The 7,690-nt window shown below is 47.1% G+C and overlaps 1 protein-coding gene across 1 annotated transcript in view; it reads right to left on the bottom strand.

Annotated features, from left to right (window-relative positions):
• LOC109465789 (tripartite motif-containing protein 3-like) overlaps window positions 1–7,690 on the bottom strand; it is a 134,914-nt gene that overhangs the window by 66,031 nt on the left and 61,193 nt on the right. The gene's annotated exons all lie outside the window — the stretch shown is intronic.

Raw genomic sequence — 7,690 nt, 5'->3', positions numbered from 1 at the left:
ACGAACCATCTAGTCATGGGTTGACTCAGAGCGGTTATTATAGGCGTGGTACAACCCAGCTGTTGGGGAAACCACACACACAGAGCTGTGGGGGTAACAGGACGTAAAAAAACTGGTGGACGTCCCAACTACTAAGTACCTAATACCAGCCCAGAAGAGAACAAGAAATAGCCGTGCCTTCAAGTACCAGAGGGTTATCAACCAAGGATTGAGGTGTTCAAGAATTCATTCTTTCCTAGAACTATTGCAGAGTGGAACTCGCTGTCACCAAGTACAGTAGGGGCATTGTCATTAGATAGCTTTAAACAATGTTTATAGTTAGATGTTCAAGGGTTAGGTGTAACAAGTCGTTCGGAGTTTTTCTACTCGTCCGTATCATGGAATCACTTTCTTAAGACGTCATGACCGTCGTGTCTTGGAAGCGTCTCCTTGTGACGTCACGACCTGAGACGTCTCCTTGTCAGCTGAACGCTGTGCCATTGACCTTGAAACGTTTGACCTTGATGGCCTTGTTTTATCGCTGTTGTGACCTTACAGCAGATTTGCGCTGTCGAACCGCGAAACATCCAAACAACACGGCAAACATTAGAAAACTCCGCTCGCTAAAAATGCCGCAGTGCAGTTTTTAGGGCTTGGAAACCAGATTTTTCGGTCAATATTCTAGTCACTTATCTACATACTGAATTGACACCACACTATCCCAATGTATATCGACATTCATGGGGCAAAAATGCACAAAATTCTGACGAAAAACGGTTACTGGAAGGACCTGGATTGATTTTTAGGGTACCACCTATAAAATAAAGTCCTAATCTTGGGGCTTGTTTCTGCAGTTTTAAATACATATAAATGTACGGAATGCTGATTCAAATGTGCTAATGTGAAACAGTTAGTGTCAATATCATACAGGTCGCCTTATTCAGAAAATTTCCAGTTTTGCTGCGCTAAAATCGCATCGGATGCAACAAAAAGGTCCCCTGAACTGGGACACTCACATCTCAATGCGATTCCAGTTTAACTTATTGTTTGAGATAAAAAGCAGCAGCAGTTTCCCCACTGTATTTACGCGTTCTGCAGTGTCTACTCGTATATTGCGGTTTATTGTAGAGTATATCTGTAGGCAGCTTGACAGGAGGGCAGTTGTTTATCTATGCTCTTATCGCGCACATATTTGAGATGCGTGCGTTTTTAATAGCTGCGGAGCGGCGCGAGGCCAGGCGGCAACTCACCCGGGAGTTAGCCGGGACTTCTCTCCGGGCTGGGGGATATTTCTGACGGCTTTTTAGGCATATTTATCGGGATTTGCTTCTTGGACCAGTATATTATTATTCGATATTTTTCGTATTGGATGTGACCTTCCCATTTGATACTGTCTTGTAGCCACCAAACTGTTTTCGGAGATATTTAGGCATATTTATCGGGTTTTCTTTCTTGGACCGGTATATTATTTTTCGCTAGTAGCCTTCGGTGGTGTATTACTATTAGATACTGCCCTGCCCATTTGATACTGTCTTGTAGCCACCAAACTGTTTGGAGATTGTAAAACATCTTTTTAGGCGTATTTATCGGGATTTCTTTCTTGGACCGTATAATTTGGTAAAACTGATATTAAGGCGTAATCTTGATAGAGAAATAGCAAAACAAATAAATGAAATTGATAATTTGATTAGTAAGATTATAAAACACTTTTTTGGTAGACAATAAAAACCAATTAAAAATATCACTAATGTAGGTTAATTAAGTTGCGTGAACATTCCAGGAACTCCATTCTGTTCTGAAACAAAAATCAGCCTGTCCATAGTGAACGAAAGACTTTATTGTGCATTTATGCCCTTACATGCTAAGTACAGGCCATGAAAAAGTTATATGTACAATAACCATGATAATCTGTCGGTTGAAAGAGATTTTGGTACTCGTCCGTATCTGTATAATAAATACTACAAACACATTAAACGGCGCTAACAACACGATAGCGAGTTCGCTGGGCAGGGGAAGGGCTGTTTACTAGTAATTCGGGTTAGCGAGCAAACAATAACCGTGGAAAATTATTGGCACAACAACAACTACTACTCCCAAGCAGAGGTTTGGGTTTTGGCTTATTTTTGGCGTGTTTTTAGGCTTTTTATCGGGCTTTCGTTTTTGCACTGGTATCTATTTTGGGTTGGCGTAAAAAAGATACCAGTGCAAAAAAGAAAGCCCGATAAAAAAGGCTAAAAACAAAAACAAGCCAAAACCCAAACCTCTGCTTGGGGAGTATTCAACAACAACTTCAACAATATTAACAACGATGTTAACAACAACATTGCGACAGAGTAGCTCTGAAGTGCTGAACACTTGGAATATTTCCGCCTCATTTCTAACACTGGAAAATTATTGGTACAACAACAACTTTAACAACGACAAAAACTTGAACAACGACAAAAACTTGAACAACGACAACTTTAACAGCAAAAACAACGATGTTAGCTACAACATTGCGACAGAGCAGTTGTGAAGTGCTGAACACTTGGAATATTTCCGCTCCGTCCCCCGTGAAGTGCCGTGAGTTTCCCTGAGAGACGTTTTTCCGCACAAGCCGCGCTTATCGATAATTACACGGTAACTAAACGGGTCAATTGTAGAAACATCGGGGCGAACCGCTGCAGGCAAATACAGGAACTGCCGGGGAAGGCAGGACTAGGCAAGGCTGGGTCGGTAGGGCTGTGTGGGGCGGTATTGAGACATGGGTTAACACTTATCGATAATTACACGGTAACTAAACGGGTCAATTGTAGAAACATCGGGGCGATCCGCCGCTGGCAAATACAGGAGCTGACGGGGAAGGCAGGACTAGGCAAGGCTGGGTCGGTGGGACAGCGTATGGCTGGGTCGGTTGAGTTGTATGGGTCGGTAGTAAGACATGGGTTAACACTTGGGCCTGAGCGTTTCGTTGGGTTAGTGATAGAGCTATAGTGCTATACTGATACAGATACATTTTGTAGTGGATCAGTGTTACGCGGCTGGGTTGGTATTACTGTGTGGGTTGATACGAGCCCATGGGTCGGTAGGATCGCATGGGTCATTACGGCAACGTGGGTCGGTTGGGTTGTGTGGGTCGGTAGTGAGACATGGGTTAACACATGGGCTGCATGACTGGCGTTAGGTTGGGTTGGTACAAGGCTGGGTTGATGTTAGCGCGTGGGTTGGTACAAGTCCATGGGTCGGTAGGACCGTATGGGTCATTAGGGTGGGTCGGTTGAGTTGTGTGGGTTCGCGGCTGTACATCAGTATTTTACCAGTAGGACTATGTGGGTCGACACTGCATAGGTCGGTAAGGTCCTATGAGACATAAAGACTGCATGGGTCGGTAGGGTTGTTCCTATTGTTCACGGTTGTGAAAAGCTGGGTGTGTGAGGATGGTTTTCCCCAGTTTTTGGGACATCTGTGCCGGTTGTGTTCACGGTTGTGGAAAGCTGGGTGTGTACATGGGTCGGTAGGGTTGGTCCTATTGTTCGCAGTTGTGGAAAGCTGGGTGTGTGAGGATAATTTCCCCAGTTTTGGGACATCTGTGCCGCTTGTGTGAATGAATAACAGGTAGTGTTAATGATTAAGCACGACTGCGCCGACTTGTAACCTTTCGCACCGCCTTATTTAAAATCGCGGGGCAATAACTCAAATTTGTTGTGGGGGTCAGTCCGGGGGCAGCCGGAGGCCTGGCAAGTCTCAGCAATTAAGGGGCAACTCTGGCACCGCCTAAAGATTACACAGGTCAGCGACAATACCGGGCTCATGCGGCGAAACATGGGTCCCCGCCGGGCCGAAACAAACATGGGGGTGGGGTAGGCGGGGAGGGGTGGGGGGGTGACAGGTCTGTTACAAGGGCCAGCTATGCCAATACGGAAGGCAGGGGGGCTGTGTTGGTTAGGGGGGGGGTGGTCTGTTACAAGGACCAGCTACGTTTGGTGACACAATACGGAAGGGAGGGAGGGGGGGGGGTCTGTCTGAGGAACAAGGACCAGCTTCAGTTACACGAAGTTCAGCGGAAGGTATGTTTTCTGCCCCGCGGCGCCTACTCAACCCCACACCGCGCCTTCCTGGGAAACACACGGACTGAGAACACCAGAGACGGGCTGTAGTCAGATGTCCTGCTTGCCCCATGTCCGGTGCCAGTGGGTCTGTGTGGAAGTGATGTTCCTTAGGCTTGTTGCGTCAGTGCTAGCCTGGACGCCAGACCCATGGCACATTGGGCCCAAAGTTATATCCACTGTTCACGTCTCGGCGTATCCAAAAACGTAGCTTTGTCCCAGACAGAGTTCTGGATACACGTGGACTATCCAGAACCGTACCTCGACTAGCCTGGATGCCAGACTCCTGCACATTGGATATTACTTAAAGCCCAGTGATGATGATGACGATGACTTAGGGCCCAGTGTACCATGGGTCTGGCATCCAGGCTATGTTCTGTAGGCCTGTTGCGTCAGTGCAGAGTTGTTTGTTACCGGGTCCGTGTCTCCGTGTTTGTGTAAAACCGTCCCACATTTGCTTACACGGTTCTTCCCAACAATAGCCAAACACATCCCCGGACTGAGCAAATTAAAACAAACCCTTCCGCGCCCTACTTTACCCACAAACAGCCGCTTACAGCAGAAAAACTTCGCAGTCCCAACCTGAATCAGCGCAGAAAACCTCCGAGGTCCTACTCTCCAAGCAGAGGTTGGTGGAAAGATCGTTACCTTTCCATAGATCTATATGCCACATTTTTTTCGATAAAAAGGGGCATATATAGATGATGATGAAAGACCCTTATTGTACATTCATGAGAGAGAGAGCGAGAGAGAGAAAGGTAACGATCTTCCCCCACCAACCTCTGCTTGGAGAGTACCCGTGTCCCAACCTGAATCAGCTCAGAAAAACTCGCAGTCCAACTCTGAATCCGTAGCCTCTACCAGGCTTCGGGAGGTGGCTGGAAAGAGTAGAAATCGGCCAAATAGACAGAGATAACATGCCGGGGGAGTTGGTCTGTTGGAGAGAACAGTTTTCCGTTCTCTAGAGGACCAACTCTCCTGGCATGTTATCTCTCAGAGTTCTACTCTTTCCAGCCGCCTCCCGAAGCCTGGTAGAGGCTAGTATTAGCATACCACCCGCCTCCCGAAGCCTGGTAGAGGCTACTGAATCGGCTGTCACGGTTCCAGCCGCCTCCCGAAGCCTGGTAGAGGCTACCGACTCGGCTATCACGGTTCCAGCCGCCTCCCGAAGCCTGGTAGAGGCTACTCATGCAGGTGCCTCCCGAAGCCTGGTAGAGGCTACTCAGGTGCCTCCCGAAGCCTGGCCGAGGCTACTGACTCGGCTCTCACGGTTTCTCCTCGTGCTGAGCGGCTAATTTGGCAGGAAGCTGGGTTTAATGAGATTTAGCTGATGAAGCGTGGAGCTTCTCTCCGCACCGCGTCACGGTTTGTGTATCGCCATGCAGAAAAGCAGAAACTCATTAAAATAGCTTACAGCGAGGAAGGGAAAATAAATACTGCTGGACGAACGTTTCCCTAACACGGGTTATATAGTGCTAGTTTAGAACTGCTCGTTCATTCAATTTCATTCTAGAAAGTAATAACCCTTACTGATAGGTAAATATATCAAAGAATATTCAAACCTTAGATCAAGTAGTATAAGTTGATTCATCTGTTTTTTTTTTACGTAGGTCAATTTTGTAGTACCCGCGTGTCTGTCTGCATGTTTACCTGTAGTTATAAGGACCTTAAGAAAGTCGCTGTACTTTTAATGTATCAATGAAGTTTCTTCTATGTTAAGCTTGTTCCAATGCACTTCTGTATATCGGAACTCCATTGGAACTGCATTGGTTATCTCCGCTGCTTGTTTTGTTTCTCCTGTATCGGAGTGGTTCAGCGCGAAAGTAAAGATACGCAGATACTCGGACGGCCAGGAGTAGATAGTCCCGGACTCGTACAGGCCAGGATCGCCCTGCAAGTTCCGATAAGAATAATTGACACAATAGTTGCTGCATTGCCGCTATCGCCAGGAGCGATAGTCTTCTGTACTCCCCAAGTAGAAGTTAAACCTTCGGCTTATTTTTCGTCTTTTTATCGGGCTTTCTTTTCTGACTGCCTTGCCAATTTGATATTGTCTTGATACTGTCTTGTAGAGCCACCAGCGATTTCCTTGGAAATAGTGATAGCTACAGTTCGACTTCCAGTCGCATGTACTACTTTGATAGTTTCAGTCCAGTACAGTGTAGCGCAGTGATAGCTCCTGCTCTACATTTGATACGATCTTCATTTGGTCTTGTAACCACCAAAAGATCCCCTTGGAAATATATTGTTTTATTGTAAATCTTGTGTGCACCTGTAGTGATAGTTTCTGTCCCAGGCGGCAGCATCTGTAGCTCCCGTCTTTAGTGGAGTGACAGTTTCAGCACTAGCATACTTACTGCCTGCCGTCTGTGCGCTGATTGATGAAGATGCCTCTCCGTGAGTTGGTGCGTTAAAGACAACTCACCTGAGCAGCCTACCTGCCTTACCTGCCGCCTTACCTGTTACCTGGGCGGGCGGGCCCGAGGCACATGCCCCGCGGCAGGGGGGCTTTGTCCGCCCGTTGGTCTGGGCGGGATCCTCCTGACCCGTTTTTCCAACTCAGGAGCCGAAGACAAAAGGCCGGAGCGAGTCTCCTGTCCGCGAATAATGACTCCGGCAATTACCGAAATTACGGCTGATTAAAGCGTTGTCACTCCCGCTGCCGGACCTGTTCGCCTATTGTGGGCTGGAGACGCCAAGTCTGGGGCAGGCAGCCGTTTTGCATGGATTAAATCTGCACAAATTTTACATCAGAAATAACCCCCTACTCTCCAAGGCAAGCAGAGTTTGGGTTTTGGCTTATTTCTGGCGTGTTTTTAGGCTTTTTATCGCTCTTTTTTTATTGCAGTTTTCTTTTACGTTGGGTTGGCATTAAAAAAAAACTGCAAAAAATAAAGCCCGACAAAAAAGCCTAAAAACACGCCAAAAATAAACCCAAACCTCTGCTTGGAGCGTAAAAACTTCCTAGCCTCTACCAGGCTTCGGGAGGCGGCTGGAAAGAGCAGAAATCGGCCAAATAGAGAGATAGCATGCCAGGGGAGTTGGTCTGCTGGGAGAGAACATTTTACAAACTCCCCTGGCATGTTATCTCTCTATTTGGCCGATTTCTACTCTTTAAAGCCGCCTCCCGAAGCCTGGTAGAGGCTATAGCGACCGACTCGAGACCGAAACACGCGGAAAAGGCGATTCCAGCGACTCTGTTTGAATAAGGGCGTCCTTGGTTTGATTTGGTGATCCGAAGTCCATAAATTCGTTTGGCACCGGCTCGCTAATCCCGCTGAAGTGGATCATCCCGGATTATCAACACCAACAAAAACTTTACAACCGCGCGACTTAAAAACTTCTTAAACCGATTTCCTCCTTCTGAAGAAGATTTGATACGGAGAAAAGTCCGCGATGGTAGCAGGAAAGTCCGACTAACTTTAAGCACTACGTGAAGTGTTGAAGTCGGCCTTTCGGCAGGAAAAAGACAAGTCTTATTGCGGATGAAATTCTGCATTAAAGAAACCTTCCTGAGGGATTTAGTAGATCTGATAAAATGTTGTGTTTGTGGAGGGGGGGTTCGGCCGAGACGGCTGAGTGACAGGCCGCACGGGGCTGCCGTCAAACCGACCAATCACAGCCCA

Source organism: Branchiostoma belcheri, unplaced genomic scaffold, assembly GCF_001625305.1.
Source record: "Branchiostoma belcheri isolate BF01 breed outbred unplaced genomic scaffold, Haploidv18h27 scaffold158, whole genome shotgun sequence".
NCBI lineage: Eukaryota > Metazoa > Chordata > Leptocardii > Amphioxiformes > Branchiostomatidae > Branchiostoma > Branchiostoma belcheri.
This window is presented reverse-complemented; position numbering and strand designations above follow the sequence as displayed.